The sequence below is a fragment of the Sus scrofa genome, chromosome 16 (genome assembly GCF_054392235.1).
Source record: "Sus scrofa isolate SSC_HxYL_T2T_F1_AM1 chromosome 16, Sscrofa_HxYL_maternal_Yorkshire_Landrace_v2.0, whole genome shotgun sequence".
Taxonomy (NCBI): domain Eukaryota; kingdom Metazoa; phylum Chordata; class Mammalia; order Artiodactyla; family Suidae; genus Sus; species Sus scrofa.
Window position 1 is genome coordinate 46,672,150 of NC_139398.1, and position 23,054 is coordinate 46,695,203.

Here is a 23,054-nt window from a genome sequence, read left to right on the forward strand (position 1 = left end):
TGAAGATGAAGCAAACTGCCCAAGGCAACTTAGATTGCAAAATTAGAATTCAAACCCAGGTCAATGAGGCCATGAGCCCTCTGCGTTCAGGGAGTCTTAATAACAAATACTACTTACAAAAAAGCTGAGTGGAAAAGAACAGACAAGAGGTCACTGATGAACCCTGATAGACTGCAAAGTACAGAACTGCCATACTCTTGAGTGAAAACAGAAAGAATGAAAAGAATTAGGGAAAAAGAGCAGGTGGATAAAGAACTTTTAAATACCTTCTGATAAAAGGGAAGAAGAGAACTTGGTCTATATCTTGAAGGACAAATAGAGCAGAAGAACAGTAATGAAATTTTTGGTCTTTTCTATAGTGCAAAAGATACGATAGTGAGTTGATGTGGTGAAATGCAAGTGGTGGGAGAGGAAGACTTGAGAATGAGTGGCAAAAGGGAAGAAAGGGGGCCAAACAGTGTAAGCACCTCCATGTGTCTGACACCATACTGAACATTTAACAATAATTTTCATTTCATCCTCACAATACTAGAATACAAGAAGGCACAAATATTTTGTTTTGTTCTCTGATATATCCCAAGCACCTAAGTCAGTACTTAAAACAAGGCAGGCCCTCAACAAATATCTGATGAATGAACAGAGTCACCTTGGTATTATTTCCCCATTTTAAAGATGAGAGAATGACTCAAAGAGAACAAGCAACTTAATTAAAGTCATATACATAATAAGGATGAAATTAAAAACATTTAATGACTAGTACTGCACCATCACTGGCCACTCAGAACAGATGCCAGCTAGTGCTAGAGGAGCTGAGTTCTGCTTCAACATTTGACTTGTGGGATCTTGGCAAGGTCCACAGGAAGGTTGGACGTAGGGGAAAGGAGAACTCAGAGGTATACTGCCCATTTGCCTTGATAGTAAGTGATGCAGCAAGGATTCAAACATGCACTTATCTGACTCTAAAGCCTTCTAAATTAAGTGGAAAATGGTACCATCTGCTAAAAAAAATAAGGAGAGGAGGTAACTGGAGGTTTTAACAGAACAGAAAAAAAATTCAAAACAACTACAATGGCAATTAGAAATGATTTATTTAAAGACTGATAACTGAGCTTAGTCTGTTGCCAGACAATTTAAACAAAAACAAAAACAAGAGGATGATCCAACTTCAGTAGGGTAGAAGGAAATGAAGAATAAGAGAAAAATGAATGGGCAAAGCAAAATTACAGTATAAAGATTGTCAATTCCAGGTAAATAATTTGGATATGCTTCAATAAGAAACAAAAAATCAACACTGGCTCTTGAGCAAGAAAGAATCTGCTGAAAGCTGTCCCTCAAGAAGACGAGTTTGTGCAAGGTAGAGGGGGAGAAGGTGAAAAGCCGAAGGCCACACAGGAGTCAGTGGTTGGGAGCACTGTATATTTGGGTGTGATTCACAGAGATGGCACTCGAAGTATCCAGGGGCAAGAGTTCAAAAAACCGTGCACCCTTGGCTTTTAGGAACACCTACATTCTGGTCACTGGCTTGTAGTCACCACCTCTCTGTGGCCAACATGGTTTTACTATAAAAAGTACTTAGTTATCTTGTTGGTTTTTTTGTTTTGTATTTAAGTTGGAACAAAAGGGAGAAAGTGCAGTTTAGATATAAATGACATTTACCAAAGAAGGCTTTTACTTTTCGTGGTTTTCTGTCAATAATTACCTATAATATTCTCAACCCCGGAGTCTCTCAGTTCATTAAGACACTTAAAATAAATGTGTGTATGTATTTAAATAGCTTTTTTAAAAAATCCAGGACAACTATATGGGCAGGTTATTTTAACATGGACCCTGAGATTTCTGCACAAAAAACAAGTTAGCCTATTTATTTATACACTAACAAATATAAAAAGCAGAAGTTGGTCACCTGTTGTTACTGCCCCAGAAAGGCAGACAGTGCCAACTGGCCAGGAACAACATTAATTCCTTCCACCCTCCCATGGTAACAGCTGCTCCGTTTCTTTTTCAAGCTGGCAAAGGTCACAATCAGGAGCAAACTTTTCATGTGGATTTCTACATTCAGAAAGCAAGGAGCTGGCTGACATAATAGGGTGTATGGAAACATAGCTAGGTTTTTGTTGTTGTTGCTATTGCTGTTTTATTTTACTTTCTCCTGGGCACTTATCAGGAATCTATTTAGGGCTTCTTTGCTTTTTGAAGCTATAACTAGTAATCATTTCTTGGACAAAAAATATTCTGTTTACATGAAACTGGACTTGGGGATGATACAAGCACAATTTGAAATAGGCCAAAGGAAAAAAAAAACCCTACAGCAAAATTATACAGTAACACTGACATCATTAATGGTCACCTAATTAGAAATGCATTATGCTAAGTGAAGAGACCAGGCCCAAAAGGCTACATACTGTACAATTCCATTTATATGGCATTGTATGACATTCCATTTATATGACACTATTGGATGAAGAAACAGACCAGTGGTTGTCAGAGGTGAAAATGGTAGGAAGAGTTGCCTAAAAAAGAACACCATGAGGGGATTCTGGGCAATGGCAGAGTAGTTCTACATCTTGACTGTGTGGTGGTTACATGACTCTAAATTCTAAACTGTCTAAATTCACAGAACTGTATCCCAAGAGAGTAAATTTTACTAATAAAAATTTACTCTTATGCCTCATCTCACCTCTCTACTCCCCCCACTTATTTCAAACCTCTTGCCCAGCTCCAAACAATGACACCACCCCCTTCACCTAGATAATGCCTACTTGCTACTCTAGCTTCTATTCATCTCCTCCTGGAACCTTTCCTTTGGTGTGGCAGGGTGGGGTCCTGAATAGAGTAGGGCTTTGGAGTCGGATACACCTAGCTAGGTTTACTTTTGGCATTCTCCCAGTTCCTACATGAGTGAGCATGGTCAAATTACCTATCCACCTGAGTTCAGTTTCCTCATTTGGTGAATGCAAATAACTATAATTTATGTACCTCCCTGCTATAAACTAAAAGCCTAGTAATATACCTAATGTATTACCTGGCACATTAAGAGAGATAATCAAATGCTTATTCCCTGACCTTTCTCCTCTGCCAACTGCATTCACACCCACTGCTCTCCTTCTGAGTCTCCATGGACTTGATACATACATGAAATTATCACAACACAACTCATGTATCGAAGTTATTTATCACTCGCAAATAAAATGGGTCTATGTTTCTCTTTAAACCCTTAATTCACAGAGGCTAGAGTGTGAGAATTAATGCCTGAGAATTAATAAGTTGTTTGAAGAATAGTTTGTCTACCTGATCTGGTCTTATTGTTAAAGAAGGGAATACTGGAATAGAGAAAGGAGGAGGAAGAAAAGGTCAGAACACAGAGATAGTCTGGGATGGATGACCCAAGGTTTTCCAGAATTTCTACAAGGATGCTGTATATAGAATTACATGGCACAAAAACTGCAAATAACATAAATATTAAAAAAATGGAGGTAAACTGGATTATGCCAAATACAACAATGAAACACCACATAAACATTAAAAGTAATTTTGTAGGAGACTATGCTAAAAAGAATGCATGCAGTGATATTCCAACACTTTTTTAAAGCATGGGTTTTCTTTTGTTTTGTTTTGTTTAAGTGTGAGTTCACAGACATAAAAAAAGCACTGCAAACCTATGTAACCAAAATGTTAAAATGGGTCATCCCTAGGTGGTAGTGAGATTAGTAGTGGTTTTTATTTTCTTTTCCAGATTTTTTAGAGTTTACCTATTTATTACATACTAATTTTTGAAAATTTGTAATCACATAATTATTTTAAAAGAAAAACTAATCTAGATTTTACTAATGATGTTATTCCATATCTGAGACTCAAATGTCAAAAAATAGGAATTAAGTACATTATGTGAATCCATATAATGAAATATCATGTATTTTCAAAGTAAAGATGGTAAAATATATTACAAACTATATACCTGTGGGAAAGAAGACATGAGAAGTTCCTCTAATGAAAAGTTATTTTTAACTTGGAAAATCTATAAAGAGATACACAGGAACATTTCACCAAATACTAACTACATATATTTTAGTTATCTTTCTTCAAAAGCTTATCAATAGCCAACAAATTTTAGAAGACAATACAAGACAGTGAATCAAGGGGAAGGTTCCCCTTTGAAGCCTAGTTTCTATAGAATTTGTTTAGTCTTCAGCTTAAAGAAATTATTATCTGTAGGGTTCTATCTAGGTATTATTTAAGCTTATAAAACAAAGCATTCTGTGTTTAGGTGAGAACACCTAATTAAGTTACTTGTCTCTCTGAACCAATGAGACTTCCATTCTCAGCAATCCCATACACAAACTTCCCTTAACCAACTAAGTCTCCCTTATTAGCAGCTAGCCAAGCGATAACTTCTCTCATTCAGCAGGAAGGCCCATATCCCAAAGAATAGTGTGTGTTTCCTATTATACTGATTCCTGAATAAAGCTGGCAAACTCTAATGCCCTTATAGAATTTCTAGGCTAGTCACTGTCTATTACAAAAGATAATGCCTCTTTAAAGGTTGAGTATGGGGGTGGGGGGCGAGCAGATCTTAAATGCTTTAAGGAGATTGCTTTAGAGCAATTGAATTCATAGGGAAAAAAATCAGATTGACTTGATTTCACCATTTTGGTACAAAATACACATAAGAAATAATTCAGGTATCAAAACTACAAATTAAAAATTTTAAACAACCAGGCCAAAAAACACATGAAAAGATGTTCAACATCACTAATTATTAGAGAAATGTAAATCAACACCACTATGAGGTACCAACTTATACCAGCTAGAATGGCCATCACCAAAAAGTCTACAAATAATAATTGCTGGAAAGGGTGTGGAGAAAGGGAACCCTATTACATTGTTGGTGGGAATGTAAATTGGTGCAACCACTGTGGAAAACAGGATGGAGATTCCTCAGAAAACTAAAAAATAAAATTATTACTTGATCCAGCAATCCCACTCCTGGGCATCTATCCAGAGAAAACCATGACTCGCAAAGACACATGTACTCCGATGTTCACTACAACACTCTTTTCAATAGCCAAGACATGGAAACAACCTAAACGTCCATCAACAGAGGAACTGATAAAGAGGACGTGGTACATATACACAATGGAATATTACTCAGCCATTAAAAGAAAAGAAATAACAGCATTTGCAGCAACATGGATAGACCTGGAAATGATCACGCTAAGTGAGGTCATTCAGACAGCAAGACACCAACATCATATGCTATCACTTACATGTGGAATCTAAGAAAAGGACCCAATGAACTTCTCTGCAGAACAGATAGTGACTCGAAGACGTTGAAAAACTTATGGTTTCCAAATGTGATAGGTTGGAAGGTTGCAGGATGCACTGGGGGGTTGGGATGGAAATGCTATAATTTGGTTGTGATGACTGTTGTATGATTGTAATATTTACAATTACAATAAATGTAATAAAATTAATTTAAAAATTTTTTTAAAAAACAAATTAAATCCAGACCTGAGACCTCAACTGCTTTTAAGAGTTCACATGTCTCCACCAATTTTTAAAAAATGTATTGGGTATTTTAAATCTTAAAAATATTCATGTGGATCCATCATGTCTAATCCAAAATTATGCCAAATGGCAAGGTTCCAGAAACTAAAATAAAGTTATACTAAGGTGTGTCTCAGAAGAAAAACATAAGAACTCTTACTTTGGCAGGAAGTCACCAAAGTGGCATATCTAAATTAGTAAGCTTTGTTTAAAACACACACACTTTTTATAAAAGACACATAAGCCAAAAAGTTTGGTAAAATTCTTTTTTTAATACTTATGATTACTGCAGTAGTAAATCATGTATCTGTTTTCCCAAAAATCTATGTTTGTACTAAAGTTATTTTATACAAAAGATAAGCTGAAGAAGGAAGGACTCCCACAAATTATTCCTTTAAGGCTAAACGCAAACATGCAATGCTGAAACTACACAATAAGTAGCAGCTACCATAGGAAGCAAGAAAGACAAGCCGACATTAGTTTGTTGAATGCCTACTAAGTACCAGGTATTTTATTTACATAGCTTCTCATTTATTCCTAACAAACCTGTGAAGCAGACAGTATTCTCTCCATTACACAAGTGAAGAAACGGAAGCTCAACAAGGCTAAATAACCATCTATGTGACCTGAAGCAAGAATATATAGCAAAGCAAAATTTTGAAACCAAGTCTACCAGGCTCCATATCCCAAACTCCACCATACTTAGTAAGGTACTTTGGAAAACAAGGGTATCTAATAATCCACTGTTCTCAGTAAAGAGGGTTCTCTAAGAGGAGTTCAACTTTCCTATAGAATTGGCATAAAAAGTGGTTTCTTGGGAGTTCCATTGTGGCACAGAGAAAAAAAATCAGACTAGTATCCATGAGGATGTAGGTTCAATCCCTGACCTTGCTCAGTGGGTTAAGGATCCAGCATTGACGTGAGCTGTGCTATAGGTCACAGACACGGTTTGGATCCCACGTTTCTGTGGCTGTGGTATAGGCTGGCAGCTGTAGCTCCGATTTGCCACCTAGCCTGGGAACTTGCATATAAAAAGCAAAAAAAAAAAAAAAAAAATAGTTTCTCTATCTGGCAAGATCATTCTTCCCCCATCCAGCATATCATAGGAAACCATGACAACCTAATGAAAACCTACTACCCAAGACCATTAGCTACTATACTCTCCCTCCTAACTTTTTTTTTTTTTTTTTTTTTTTTTTTGTCTTTTAGCTATTTCTTGGGCCGCTCCCGCAGCATATGGAGTTTCCCAGGCTAGGGGTCTAATCGGAGCTGTAGCTGCCGGCCTACGCCAGAGCCACAGCAACGCGCGATCCGAGCCGCTTCTGCAACCTACACCACAGCTCATGGCAACGCCGAATCGTTAACCCACTGAGCAAGGGCAGGGACCGAACCCGCAACCTCATGGTTCCTAGTCGGATTCGTTAACCACTGCGCCACGACGGGAACTCCCAACTTTTTAAAATAATTACCAATACCCACAGATTTCCACTTCTTCACCAACTACCCAATTCTCAGCAAACCCCAATTTAAAAATGGCTTTACATAAGGTTATCTATGACCTTTGTGTACTAAACCCAATGGACATTTTCCAGGTGTTATCTTACTCACCTTTCAGGAGAACACAGACATTGTTACCTGTGTTCTCATCCTTAAGGTATTCTCTTCACTTGGATTTCCAGAAACATTCTCCCCGTTTTTAAAGTATTCCCTTCCTCTCAGTCTCAGTATTTTTTCCTTTCCTCCAGCCAATATGAAATGTTGGTATTTCTCACAGCTCAGTCCTAAACCTTCTGTCCTTTTCACTTTCTAACTTCTTCCTAAGATTCCATCAACTCTCATGACTTCAATTACTAAGAATATGCCAATTACTCCCAAAAGTCAGACAGTTCCAATGAGCTTTCAAATCATTCATCCAAACAAAGAGTTGATACTTCCTCTTGGAAATTTCACAGGCACCTTAAACATAACATGCTCAAAATTAAACTCACTATTTCCTCTCCATCCCCTTTCCCATCTCAAATTGGGTTCTCTCCTAGTGTTCCCCAGCTCCGTTACTGCAGAAGCCAACATTCATCCAATTACACAAGACAGAACTTTCATAACTATCTTTAACATTTCTCTCTCACCAACTCCCCACTTTCAATATGTCACAAAAGCCTGTCCATTTAACCTCCCAGATACCTCTCAAATCCCTTCAACTTTTCTCCATCTTCACCACCACCTCCTCACTCTTATCATTATCTCACTTGGACCATTTCAACAGCCTCCCAATTGACCTAAATCCATTCTTTTCCAGCTCTATTATTCAACCCTGCAACCAAAGTCCTAATTTTAAAAAGCTACCCTATTCTCTTTATTCAAAATCCTTTTTATAAACTTATAGTAGTCATACCTCCCTTTTGGGCACTAATTGATTCATTTTAATATTATTTGTGTGATTATATGCATCTCCACTGCCTAAGACAGAACCTAACATACAATATGTGAGGAACTAATATTAATGCAATAAACCAATGCTCACTATGTAGTAGACACCTCACCAGAGCCAAGGAGAACACAGAGATGAAGACACAGTCCTGTTCAGATACAGAAACTGAAGTTGAGAACTTGGGTGATTCATCCTAATGGTAGGTGACAGACCTGGTATTCAAACTCAGACCTGTATGTTCCCAGTGTCCATATCTTGTTTTTTTTTTTTTTTTTTTTTTTGCCACAGTATACAGCAGCTTGATGTGGGATTTCAGTCCCCAAACACTGAGTCCTAACTAGACCACCAGGGAATTTCCACTTTTTAAGCCCACACCATTGGCATATGGAAGTGCCCAGGCTAGGGGTCAAACTGGAGCCACAGCTGCCGGCCTACACCACAGCTTCCACAACACGGGATCCGAGCCACATCTGCAACCTACACCACAGCTCACAGCAACGCCAGATCCTCAACCCAACGAGTGAGGCCAAGGATCAAACCTTGCATCCTCATGGATACTAGTTACATTCATTTCCACTGCACCATAATGGGAACTCCCGCCATAATCTTTAGTTTTTATGCATCCTATGAATATAAAAGAATTCTGTAAAATTTTATGTTAATAAAAATAACTGGAAACATTTCATATCTTGATAAGACACAAAATATTTTAATCAAGTTCTGTTGAAACTGCAAGGTAAGACTTAACCCTACATTTAAGCCATTTCAAAATAATACAACAGTCCATCTCTCTCTTGAGTAATTATAGTTTGCATAGATATGATTCCAGCTCACTCAAAAAAGTACCCATTCACACTTTTTATTATATAAAGTATTAATGTGTCTTTATCTCCTATACCATAAATATCTTTTCCTGAATTATATTTAGAAAAGGCACTAAAACATGTCTATGGCTAGCCCCTATATGAGCAATGACATTGCTGCCACAACTCTATCTGCTATATCTGACAGGTGAAAATTTCAAACTCCTCTGCTTTTTTTTGTTTGTTTTCTGCTTTTTTTTTGGTTTTTGGCTGTGCCCAAGGCATGTGGAAATTCCTGGGCCAGGAACTGAACCCAAGCACAGCAGTGACCCAAGCCGCTGCAATGACAGCACTGAACCCTTAACCCAGTGCACCACAGAAGAACTTCAAACTCCTCTGCTTTTAATTTCCAAAATATTCAACCATATTATGCTGTCTCCCAATCTCAATATTTCAATCTTAATTATGAAAAAGTCTGAAAACATGAAGTAAGGTTAAGTATCACAAAATTTTTCCAGCAATCTCTTTTTTCCCAGTGAATTCTAAATATAGGCTGAATTACAGTTGACCAACCTAAAGGACAAATTCCTTACTTTAGGAAATTTACATCACTATAAATGTGACCCTTAGATTTATCCAACTGGAAATGAGAATATCCACTACAATCTCTTTACTGGGCAGCAATCTCAAGCCTTAGTGAGGCACATTCTCATGATTAATTCTAGTGTTCCTGTTCCTTTCAAAGAAGCTTCATCCTCTCCTGGCTTCCTCCTGGAAGATAAGAAGAGACTACAGCAATATCTACTTCTTTCATTTTTTTAAATTTTCCTTCCTCACTGTTGCCCCCTCCTTTTTTTTTTTTTTTTGCTGCACCTGCAGCACGTAGAGGTTTCTGGGCCAGAGACTGAACCCATGCCACAGCAGCTACACGAGCCACAGCAGTGACAGCGCCAGATACTTAACCTGCTAGGCCACCTCTTTGCCTTCCTTTTTATCAGGAGAAATTAATTTAGCCAAAGCCCACATCAGGGCCTCTGGGCTCTAGAAGCTCATGAGTTTAAAATTTCAGGCACAACTACTGAATAACTCAATGCTTTTAAGTCTAAGTTTTAAATTTTTAACAAATAAAAAAATATGACTCTTAAATAGGACTCAATTTTGTAAAGATTTTCTTACAATTTTGGCCATGGTATTTTTAATCTGGTGTATTTATTTCTCATTGGTGGTAAGTTTCCAAGGTTATAGGCTAATGAAATTCCTTAACTGTTCAATGATAGCTATAGCCCAATGCCCTACATAGTAAGAAATCATTCTGCCATCTTTAGTACACAGTAACATTAAACGTTTCATCATTTCAACCACTATCTGGTTAACAAATTGCAAGATCAGTCTGGGGGAAAATAGAAACAATCTTAGATAACGTAATTATTTCAGAAAATATCTTCCTCCTATTTATTATTCTGCAAGTCATTGGAACAGAATACAGCACAGGTGGATAAAAAGTGAGAAGAGATTCCTCTGGCATTTCAGATTTTTGCCAAAAGAATCTGATAGACTTGGAGGAGTTCCCAACATGGCTCAGTGGTAACCAACCCGATTTATATCCATGAGGACACAGGTTCAATCCCTGGCCTTGCTCAGCAGGTTAAGGATCTGGCATTGCCGTGACCTGTGGTGTAGGCTGCAGATGTGGCTCAGATCTGGCGTTACTGTGGTTGTGGTATAGGCTGGCAGCTATGGCTCCGATTCGATCCCTAGCCTAGGAACCTCCATATGCCATGGGTGCCGCACTAAAAAGACAAAAAAAAAAAAAAAAAAAGAATTTGACAGTCTTTGCTGAAGACAAACTGCTGTTGATACAGATTACAATCTCTTGATATTAAGCAGACTAAGTTAGAATTGTAGTTTCTTTTTGTTTTTTAACTTAATGGTAAGTAAACAATCATCTTTATCTTTTTTTAAAACTAAAAATCTCCTTTCACTGAAATTTCAGTGAGTCTACTTATGGTCTCCAGAGGAGACAGTTTGGGGTGGGGGGGGGATGTGTTTGGATTATGGGATGGAAATCCTGTAAAACTGGACTGTTATGAACATTATATAACTACAGCTGTGATAAATTCATTTGAGTAATGAAAAAAATTTAAAAAAAGAAATTTCAGTGAGTCTGACCAAATTACATTTTGCTTTGGCTAGCATTTTTCACCATTTCTTACAGTATGACAGACACAGGAAAACCAACTAGTTGCAAGACTTCATGAGCCACTTGATCACTTATAAAGTCATGTACCTATGTGTGGCAAAAGAAGAGACTCAAGCAGGGGGCCTACATTACTTTGTATTAGGGCCCATTTTTCCTGTATCACTACTTCCTGAATTCTTCAATCAGTCTTCAGCTTTTTCCTATTTTCTACTCACATACTCACTGCCTTCACAACCAGGGTAGACTGATCCTACAGGTCTGCTGCAGATGCTCAAAATACCCCCTGTACACCATGTGCTCTTTGCTTTCCTACCGAGTCCACTGGTATCACCTGCTCCAATATGTTCTGTGACTATTGACTCTCCTTAATAAGCAAGGTTTACTTACCACTATGATCCTGAGAGACAGGCAAGGCAGACATTACTCTCATTTTAATTTACATGTGAGTAAATGAAGCGGCCCATGTGATCTTGTCAACGTGATCAGAGAGAGTAGCAGAAGCAAGGTTAGAATTTAACTTCCAAGCCAACTGCTTTCATTACTAGGTCATACTTTGAACTCTTTAAATAAAGTTACATAAACAAAATTGTTACTCAGTGAAAAATCCTCCACAATGTCAAATCCTAAGCAAGGGGGAAAGCCTATGCAAAACTTATCCTCATAAAAGGTAATATATTTATTTTGGTTAGTAATTAAACTATACTCAACGGCAGAACTTGAATTTCACTCATATTGTGGTACATCAAGTTAGTATTAATGTAGGTATCCAATACTAGCTATAAAGCTGAGTATCACCCATAACCTGTCTAGCAAGTTTTGATAACATCACAAACTAAGAGACCGTTTCTCCAATTGGGCCATTGGGTCAGACAGAGGCAATATTTGGGAAAAAAATATATTCAAAATTCCTTTCTCTTATCAATGCCATTCTAGAAAATAGTAAAATACAATAAATGTCACTTGCTTCTGCTACACTGCATAGCAATGCTAGGTATATTTTCCAAATCAATTTAAGATGTCATTTGATAAAGTATTTTAATTGGCTTTTTAGGAAAAAAATATTATAAAAGTATCCATTTTAATTACATTTAGTCATATATTTAATATTTACATTTAGTCAAAGAGGCAGTTTGCCTCAATGAAGAAGACTATTAGCTAAAATTAGGACTATTCCAGAATACTGCAGATGGATGTGATCACTACATATTTATTTTTTAAACTCTGTGGAAAGAGAAAAGGACAAATTCTTAATGATCAAGAGAAGTTATGATGAGAACTGGTTATGTTTAGATGTACTGCAGCTACACTTCAACCTGTATTGTAAGTTATTAGCTTATGATCAGTTTATAATCAGGAAATAAAATCTTCATGTTTTATAATGTGAGTACTAAAAGAAGTTGTGACTATCCAAACCATGCCATTCCCACTTCATACACATCTTTGTTTACTTCTATTTCTAGCTTGCTTTTCTCTCTCCAACCATGAACATTCATTTGGGTACCTTGTCTATGAGCTGTGGGCATACTGCTCACCTAGAAGTAAAACAAGAAGCTCTGAGTGAGGAATCTGATTCCAGAAAGAAATAGGTCAGAAGTAATCAAAAACATCTCCCACAGTGATCTAGGCACTAAAAACTAAAATATGAACCAGTTTCCAATTTAAATGCTGTGTAAACTGAACCTAGAACTACACAAAATAATGTTCTGAAAGAAAAGTCACCAACACACAATATCAAATTTAAATAACAAATGGGGTCAGTGGTACCAAATTGGTTTATTAACTTAATAGTGATAATGATAATAACGACAGACCAGGGCTATGCTAAATACTTCACATACATTGTCTCATACATTATTTAATCTAATTTCACAGCACTATGAGGAAGGCACTATTATCATCATCTTTTTCCTCATTAGATGACTAAACTCATAGAGAATTAAAGCAACCGGCCCAATTTCGTACAGTTAATAGATAGAGCAAGAATTCCAACCCCATAAGAGTAGCTGACGCGAGAATATTGCCTATTCACTCATGTAACAAATATCTGAATGCCTACTATGTGCCACACAATTTCTAACTACTCACATTACAGTGTTTCCACCCAGGAGTATATAGATGGAGTCTAAGCCATCTACAGGAATTATTTCCAGAATTTAGCACTAACCAAAAGTAATGTTCCAAAAGCTTTACAGTATCTCTGCTAGAAAGTAAAAACAATGGTTTCAGGAGAAATTGTTTTGGAATACAGATAGACTTCATTAAAATACCTACTTCTCTTCCCTTACAGGTTCTTGGGGATGGAGATGATGACTCTGTCTCACCCACTCTTAGTAACCCAAGTGTTATAACATACCAGCTACTCAACTTACCACATAGTATTCTCATTGTTATGAGTCGGCCTTCCAAAGTAAGCAAGAAGCTATTTGAGATCCATGGAATTTGTTTTATTGTTTCACCCATTTTTGTATCCCCAGTACTAGAGTTTACAATGAGGCTAATACCTCACAGAGTTTTGTGATGATTTCATGAGTTTATGTAAAATATTTACCAACGGTGCATTTACGCATTCAATAAAGAATGACTTTCCTCTCTTCTCAGTCACCTAAGCTGCCAACCCATCCCTCTTACTGCTGACGTAAATCAACCAAAAGGCAAGGCAAAACCTGGCTGAACAAGCTGCCAATTAACTCAAGAGCTCATCCGCTACACATTTCCTATATGTCATTTTCCTGGGCACCCCACCCTAAAAAAGACTTAGGAAACATTTCCAAACAGTGACAACTGAGAACTAAACCATGAGGTTCTAACTATATCTGCTGGAATGAGTTACCAAAGGTGACTGTGAACTCTATACACATGACTCATGAGAAATGCCATAAAGAACAAAGGTCTTCTTTCCTGCGTAGTAATGCCTACAACAACAATGCTATTTGAAGAAAAAGCTGTGTGCATGTTACTGAACAGGGCAAATCAGTTACATCTCCCACTCTGATATACTCTCTTAGCACACTCTTAGTAGTTATTAGGAGTTTGACATATGAAAAATTAAAGTACCTCCTCTGAACAGCAGACAAATGCTCAAAATATGATAAGCAGAAACTAACTCTGAAGCAAAATCATATAGAATAAAAATAGTCGTAAAACATCCATGCCACCTGAAATAATCATTGCTCCTCATTTCTCAAGTCTGTACCAATCAATCTGAATTCAAAGGTATAACCCTGTGATCCCTGGTTGGGGAACTTCAACATGCCACAAGCATGGCCAAAAATTTGTTAAAATAATAATAATCCTGGAGTTCCCTGCTGGCTCAGTGAGTTAAGAATTGTGTTGTTACAGCTGTGGCTTGGGTCACTGCTGTAGCACAGGTTCAATCCCTGGCTGGGAAGCCTCCACATGCCAAAAAATAAAGTTATAATCCTTAAAATGGATTTCCCAATTCCTAACCATACCACTTCTTAGCTGGGTTCCACTGAGAGTTTCCCAACTACTCCAGGCCTCAGTTCCATCATCTATAAAATGGAGATGACCAAGCTATCCTCCCTGAGCAGGTTGCTGAGAGGGCTCATGGACACACAGAGCCTAGTGAGCGCTAAATAACTGTCAGTTATTATTGTTATCCACTCTGACATTTAGAAATAAGTTGCAGAATTCACTATTAAAAACACCACGATACATATTATATTCCACACACACTAGTCTCTTTTCTGTTACAAAATGCCCTTTGCCTCTTTGGCCCTTAATATCTGCTCTTCCCTATGCCTGGAATCAACTTCTTCAGCTCTCCCATGACCAACTTACTTTCATCCTTAGATCTGAATCCAAATATCCCCTTCTCAGAGAAGCCTTCCTTGAGACTGCCACCCCCCAACATCTCACTTTCTTCTAACCTTATTTTCATTCTTCCATGGAATTCACAAACATCTGTTACTGTCTCATGTATCAGCTTACCTTTTTCAGTGATAGCTTACCTTTTTCAGTGATATTTACAGCTCCTACCATTGTACTAAGCATGTAATAGCTAATATAAAAATAAATGAAAGATGTTGCAAAGTCAAATATTTTAAAAACTTACCGTGTTAAACACAACATTAAAAAGTCATTATCAGGGAGTTCCCATTGTGGCCCAGTGGAAACAAATTCAACTAGGAACCATGAGGTGGCAGGTTCGATCCTTGGCCTCGATCAGTGGGTTAAGGATCTGGCATTGCTGTGAGCTGTGGTATGGGTTGCAGATGCGGCTAGGATACCACATTGCTGTGGCTGTGCCATAGGCCGGCAACTGTAGCTCTGCTTAGACCCCTAGCCTGGGAATCTCCATATACTGTGGGTGTGGCCCTAAAAAGACAAAAAAAAAAAAAAGCCCCCCCTCCAAAAAAAAATCATTATCAGGTTAACATAAGTCAAAATAAGTATCTGGCTGAAAAAACAAGACTAAGAGGAAGAAGGGGTATGGAAAAGTATTATACAATAGTTTTTTAGGAATATTAAATCTACCTTTTACTTGGTCACTCAATCATTTCCAAGGACTGGGCGATAAAAATAGTGAAGGTGACCAGTGCCATTTTCTTGATTAAGTGAAAATTCAAGACTTAACTCCTATAAAGTAACACCTTTTCCATTAGTTTAATTATATTCTACCACAGACTATACAGATCAACTTTCACCATAGGTGGGATTACCACCACCTGAAGATCATACATGTGGTTTTTACACATGACTGATAAAATACTACTATTTCAAGACATTCTGTACCCTTCAAAGACATTCCAAGCACTCATGGAAAATGTTTTAAAGTTTGTGTTTTTGTCCTTAATAAAAAATACACGGATGTTATTTTTACTAAAATAATTCTTATGTTATACTTATAGTAGGATTATAGAGGATAAATTTTATTTGACAAACATATTACGCACATCAAGCATAAGGCACTGCTCTAAGCCCTTTACATATTGACTCATTTGAGCCTCACAACCACCACAAAAGGTAGGTACTTTTATCACTGCAGAGCTAATGCAACAGAGACACAAAGTGGAAATGTGCCCAAGGTCACACAGTAAATGAAGGAGCTGAAATGTGAACCCAGGTAGTCTGGATCCAAAGTCCATCACTAAACTATGCTGCTTCCCTAATGTTTAAAAGAAAAATCCACAGTTCATAAAGAAAAATTTATATATAAAGTCATTCCCAATGTTAGACTAGTTTCAGTTAAGTTAAAAACAACTCTGTCTGAGCCATCTGGGCTTTAAAGCTAGACAGCAAGAAGACTGAAGGGAAGAAAGAAAGCAGGAGGGAGGGGAAATAGTGAATGAAAAATAAGGTAAGTATTCGGGATGGATTAGCAATGGGATCCTGCTGTGTAGCACTGCAAACTCTTGTCTAGTCACTTATGATGGAACACGTAATGTGAATAAAAAGAATGTATACATGTAAGTGTAACTGGGTCACCATGCTGTACAGTATAAATATATATATATAAATGATAAAAATATATATAATAAATAAAATATATATGTATAAAAATGATAAAAAAGGAAAAAATAAAATAAACTAAAAAAAGTAAGTAGAAAAAGGAGGACAAAAGGAAAGAAGAAAACTACTAGCAACTGCTGTTAATATCTGAATGAATGCTTTTTTTGGAAAGAAAATAAGAAAAGAGATAAGACCATCAACAGATAAATGGATAAGAAGATGTGGTACATATGTACAATGGAATACTACTCAGCTATAAAAAAAAGAACAAAATAATGTCATTTGCAGCAACACGAATGCAACTAGAGGTTATCATACTAAGTGAAGTCAGAAAGAGAAAGACAAATACTGTATGATATCACTTATATGTGGAAACTAAAATATGGCACAAATAGGAGTTTCCATTGTAGTGCATCGCAAATGAATCTAACAGGGAAACATGAGGTTGTAGGTTTGCTCCCTGGCCTCGCTCAGTGGATTAAGAATCCAGTGTTGCTGTGAGCTGTGGTGTAGGTCACAGACATGACTCGGATCCTGAATTGCTGTGGCTGAGGCATAGGCCAGCAGCTGTAGTTCCAAATGGACCCCTAGCCTGGGAATCTCCATATGCCACAGGCGCAGCCCTAAAAAGCAAAAAATAAATAAACAAAATAGGGCACAAATGAACTTTTATGAAACAGAAACAGACTCACAGACATAGAGAACAGACTTGTGTTTGCCAGAGGATGGCGGGGGCAGCAGAGAGAAGGATGGATTGGGAGTATGGGGTTAGCAGATGCAAACTATTATATACAGAACAGATAAACAACAAGGTCCTACTGTATATCACAGGGAACTATATTCAACATTCTGTGATAAACCAGAATATTTTTAAAAATACACACATACAAAAACTGAAATCATTTTGCTGTAGAGCAGAAATTAATACAACATTGTAAATCAACTATATTTCAATTAAAAAAAAAAAAGAGTTTCTGCTGTGGCTCAGTGGATTAAGTATCTGGCGTTGCCACAGTGTTGTCACAGCTGCAGCTCAGATTTGACCCCTGGCCCAGGAACTTCCATGTGCCACAAGTGTGGCAAAAAAAAAAGTAAAAAGGAAAAAAAGGAAGAAGGAAGAATGAAAAGAAGGGAGGGAGGGAAGGAAGAAGGAAGAAAGGAGGTAGGAAGGAAGGAAAGACATAAATCAGTGTCTCTATAATCCCTAACAACTTTATTACACAGACTGTACATTTCCATCCCAAATCCCAGATTAAACCACCTAAATTAGGAGGAAGCAGACAATTAACATTACAAATAAATAGAAGCTACAGTGCTCCCAGTGCTCAATGTTAATTGGTTCACTTAAAATGTAGGCATTCAGGGAGTTCCCATTGTGGCGCAGTGGTTAACGAATCCAACTAGGAACCATGAGGTTGCGGGTTCGGTCCCTGCCCTTGCTCAGTGGGTTAACGACCCGGCGTTGCCATGAGCTGTGGTGTAGGTTGCAGACCCGGTTCGGATCCCTCGTTGCTGTGGCTCTGGTGTAGGCCAGCGGCTACAGCTCCGATTAGACCCCTAGCCTGGGAACCTCCATATGCCACGGAAGTGGCCCAAAGAAACAGCAAAAAGTCAAAAAAAAAAAAAAAAAATGTAGGCATTCAGTGATTTTTCTGCCAACTTCTTTTTTAGTAGGATAAACACTAACAATTTAAACTTTAATTTCTTATCCAAAAGAATCAGAATAATTCCACAAGCTGAGTAACACATATGAAACTTTGGTAGAACTCAGCCAAAAATGACTAAACAAGAAAGAAATTAATAAACATGCATAGCATGTCCATGAGTTCCCCAAAGAATGTAATTCAAAGAGAATATAAAAGAAAAATTTACTTTTCATAAAAGCTACAGAGGGAAATATTCTCTTAATATTTCCATACTCTATTCCAACTAAGGTAAATTTAAGTTGAAAGTCAACTGTATAAAACCAACTAGAGCCAAATACTATCAGTTTCCTCCAGGTATCTGCTTTTGTTCCAAACTGGCCATCTAAATGTAGAAAAAACCTTGCAACAGAAGGTCAGTCTGACCCAAGAATATGCCAGTGTGACAAACTTTTGTTCATTTTTTGAGATTCCTTCCCTCTCTCTGCAGCTAAGAGGAAAGAGAAAAGTTATATAAAACAGAGAAACAAAAGCAGTAAACTTTCATCAGAAGCAAAAGCTTGCTTCATAGAAGTTAACAGAAGTTGAAATGGCAAGTAATCAGGATAATCACTGTGTCCTACTCATTTACTAACTTTTTACTTATTTTTCTCTTTGGTATCTAACAGAATGCCTAGCACCTACTATATATTAAACAAACACATACCTAAGAATTAGTGAATGAACAAATAAATTTTAAGAGAATAGGGAAGGCTGGAGACTATTTAACAAGAGATTCTTTCACTAAATATTTGATTTTTTCCTTAAGGGTCCGGTAAGGCAGCACTTCTTAGGGGTAAGACTTAAGGGGCAGAATGTCAGCATAATGACTGAGGAAGAGTAAGCAACAGGGATTCCACAACCACTTAGTACAGCTGCCAATGTTTTTGCTGTCAGATTTTCCTCTAAATGGAAATGATTTGGCGTAATGGCGATACCACACTTGGAGCATGCTTAGATAACCATGACCCCCTCCCTTACAGGAAAGCCAATGTTGGCGCCCGTGACCTCCTGTTATCACCTGCTATCATGGGCAACTGTAACCGATGTCAAGTGCAGAAAGGGAAGCTACCTCAGATGTGCTTTGGCCATAACATGAGTATTATCAGCAAGGCCCTGGCAAAAGACAGCACATTCAAATAAGGTGTTCAAGAGAATTTACTGAAGGAACCATCTTCAAAAGTATAGTCGGGGTTTAGGGAAAGCACCAAGGGATGGTGGAATATTTCCCGGATAGCAACGTCAGGAAGCCATTATCATCTCTGGGCCTAAAGGTGCATGTAAATAGTTACCATAACACAGAAAAGTCTGTAACTGTCGCTGGCTGACAGAGAAGGCCACTGCATAGAGGATGTGACCTACTCACAAAACACGAAACAGCTCTGGCAACACAAATCCAGCAGAGGTAAACTGGCTCTGCCAGGCCTCCTGCTCTTGTCCCATTGGTCAAAGCCATCAAGAAACCAAAGAGCAAGAGCCTAGTTGATGTCATCCACAGAAAAAGCTTCCCAGAGCACAGAGCAGGGTGGAGAAAAGATCTGGAGGGGCAAGAGGAGAATGCACAATACGGAAAGGTATTACAAATAACTGCCACCCAGGAAAACACAGGCACATAAAAAGGTTGCTAGTTTCACCTAAATCTTCTTGCTATCATGGGATATCTTCAAACAAGTCATAAACATAGGTACTTACTTGGGTTCCTATGGCCCTATATCAAGTTGAGGAGGGAAAAACACAAGATTCTAAGAGTAATCACAGGTAATGTTTGTCATTTCTGCATCTCTAAAAGTAAACAGACAATCCATTTATCTATAATGGATCAGATCTAAAAAAACTTTCTTCTCCCTACTCAAAGGGCATCTATTCCATACCTTCATTATTATATTTATCATGATGTATTGTAACCTCTTGTTTGTTTCTCCTTCATTGGACTCTGCTCCTTTAGGGCAGGGATTGTCTTATTCATCTTTGTATCCCCAGCACCTAACATGGACTTGGCACAAAGTTAGCCTTCAACCAATGTGCATTGAATCAACTAGTAGTCCAATCAGTGTACATTAACTGGCAGCCTAATACCAGGGTGGATAAAATCTAAAATGACCCTCAGCTATTACACTCAAATAATTTTATTCAGGACACATACCACTCCCTGCAGAGCAGCTTTTCTTGTGTGCTCAGATGATCTTCATGGCCTTTTCTATGATCATAGAACTCATTACCAAAAGAGCACAGAAAGATGGCAAGACTACACTCCATTTCAGAGAGGAATCAAATACACATCATCTCTCAAAACCTCACTCTTTTTCCAAAAACTGACCAGATCCACTGACCAGAGCAGATTATATAATATCCTCTACGTAATTTGGTATATTATATAGTGGAATCCATGTTTCATAGTGATGACAATAATCACTTAGGAGTACATGCTGGTACACATGCGTGCACAGCTCACACACACAAAGTCATATTTAACTATCAGTGCAACAGACACTACCCTCTGTAAAGTAGCCATGTAACACAATCACAACATCATCATATTAATGGATACACTGTATGATGTTGGAGTCATCATTAACAGAACCTGGAACACATTCACATTATAATTATGAATCACTTTCTCAGAACCCTGTACTTATGAAGTGCTTAATCATGTTTTTGTTGGTTTAGTCAACTCTTACCTGTAGTTCTCCACAGAAAAAGAAAAAAGTTAATGCTAAGTTGATAGTCCTCTTTGAGCTACCATAATTTTAGGCTGCCAATCTTATGCTGTCAGTAAGGTGAATAAAAACCAAATTTAAAATCATCTTTAGACTCCCTAGAAAGATGAGTTTGCAATAAAAAATATATTACCTCCCATAAGTCAGCATGAAAAAGTTTTCTATCTCTAGCATCGCTATTGTCCTTCATTGTTGTTTGTAACGGAGTGTTGACATTGCTAAATCTAATATATCTAATAAGTCAGTACTTCATTATCTATTTAGGAAAAGGGAATTCTGGGCTTATCTTGACAATACACTAAAATACTTGAAAACTCTAGCAATACAAAAACAAATAAAAAGTGTTTCAAATAGATCTATCCTTTCCTAAAACATAGTTAATGTGTAAGTCCCCAAAACAAGCTTTTCCCATAATCACCTAGGATTTTTAAAATCATAAACACAATTTTATCTCTTTTGAGAGCCATCATAAATCCTGCAACTGTCAGGTAAATATAGCAATAAAAATTACTCATATCTCCGTAAGACAATTATATGATGTTTACATCATGCTGAAAACAGACTAAAAGAACCTACAATTCATAAAGCTGCACTGTATATAGGTTCCTCCATTATACATGAATTAAAACAAAACAAAACATACATCTACCAAATGACTTTGTGTTTAATAATATTCAACTACTTCAAAGCAGTATTATGCTTCATCTATCCTGGTTCAGTGCTTGACCGAAAGAAAAAACATGATGTTTATTTCATTAATTAGTAACTCCCATGAGGTAGGAGAAGGGCAAGTTTAAATATAATTCTGAAAGTACACTATGTGGCAATGATAGGCTAACATCCTTTTTTTTTTTTTTTTTTTTTTTTCTGGCCATACCAGCAGCATATAGAAGTTCCCAGGCTATGGGTGGAATTGGAGCTACAGCTCCCGTCCTACATCACAGCTCTCAGCAACATTGGATCCCCAACCCACTGAATAAGAAGGCCAGGGACTGAACCCCTCATCCACATGTATACTAGTCAGATTCATTTCTGCTGCACCACAATGAAAACTCCAACATCCAGTATTTCTGAATTACCAAAGTTACTTTTTTTTTTTTTTTTTTGGTCTTTTTGCCTTTTCTAGGGCCGTACCTGTGGCACATGGAGGGAGATTCCCAGGCTAGGCATCTAATTGGAGCTGTAGCCGTTGGCCTACGCCGAAGTTCACGGCAATGCCGGACTCTTAACCCATTGAGCAAGGCCAGGGATCGAACCCACAACCTCATGGTTCCTAGTCGGATTCGTTAACCACTGAGCCGCGATGGGAACTCCATGAATTACCAAAGTTACTTCTAACTGAATGTTTTCCGCTCCCTTGAGTAAAATATAAATGAAATTGTTTTAACAAATCTCTGAGTATAAGTTTAAACCAGTTTTAAACTATAACATTTTTACCAAGGTAAACTTTTCATTGCAAATAAGTTTGAATGTACTTAATGTAATTATGACTATGTCAGAAGTGATATCTGAAAGGATTACCTGTGTTTCCATAAAAATAATGTTCGAAAATCATGTTTCCTTTTCCTAAACTGAATTCCTAAAATTCACTGTGAAGTAGTTATACAGTAAGTGTCTTGGTAAATAATAAAGATGTTTCGTAAGTAAAAAAAAATTTTCTCAAAAAACAGGTAACAAAATTTCTAAAAATTCGCCAAGACTACAAGCACCTTAAATGGTCAAGTCTGAGGCAGGACAGTGGAATACTGGATTAAAACTGGGGGAAACGTCCCATCACTGAAAAGCCATTATGCAGACCTGCATCTAGGATGCTGAAGTCACAGCTCTCCAATGCTGAAAACTTGCCAATACCATTACTTCGATACTCAGACATGAGTAGGGCTACCCAAACCTTGAACAGGTCTTCTTGTCATTTTTTCCACTGCATATAAATAGCTCAAAGATATTGCCTTACACAACACATAAAAAAGGCGAAAGTCTCTCCTTCCAATACCTATCCCTCCCTCATCCAGATGACTTCAATTCTTTCTTGCCAAAAGAAAGAAGCAACTGGCAATCAGAACCCCCACCACTGAACTCTTCCGTCAGAAAGACAACGCCGAATTTGCTGCAGCCAAAGAAATGTCTAGTGCTCCTTGTGGGCTCTCACAGGACATGGAAAGCTACACGATGGCAAGGTCTGTGCAGAGAAGGAAACTGAAGGTTTGG

General features: G+C 37.6%; 1 protein-coding gene across 17 annotated transcripts in view; it reads right to left on the reverse strand.

Moving 5' to 3' along the window:
* The window catches only part of PLPP1 (phospholipid phosphatase 1), a 137,526-nt gene that overhangs the window by 74,238 nt on the left and 40,234 nt on the right, over nt 1-23,054 (reverse strand). The window contains exon 1 of one of the 17 annotated variants that reach the window (XM_085001558.1): nt 21,981-22,202. The gene's annotated coding sequence lies outside the window, so the exon portion shown is untranslated. 17 annotated transcript variants of the gene reach the window in all.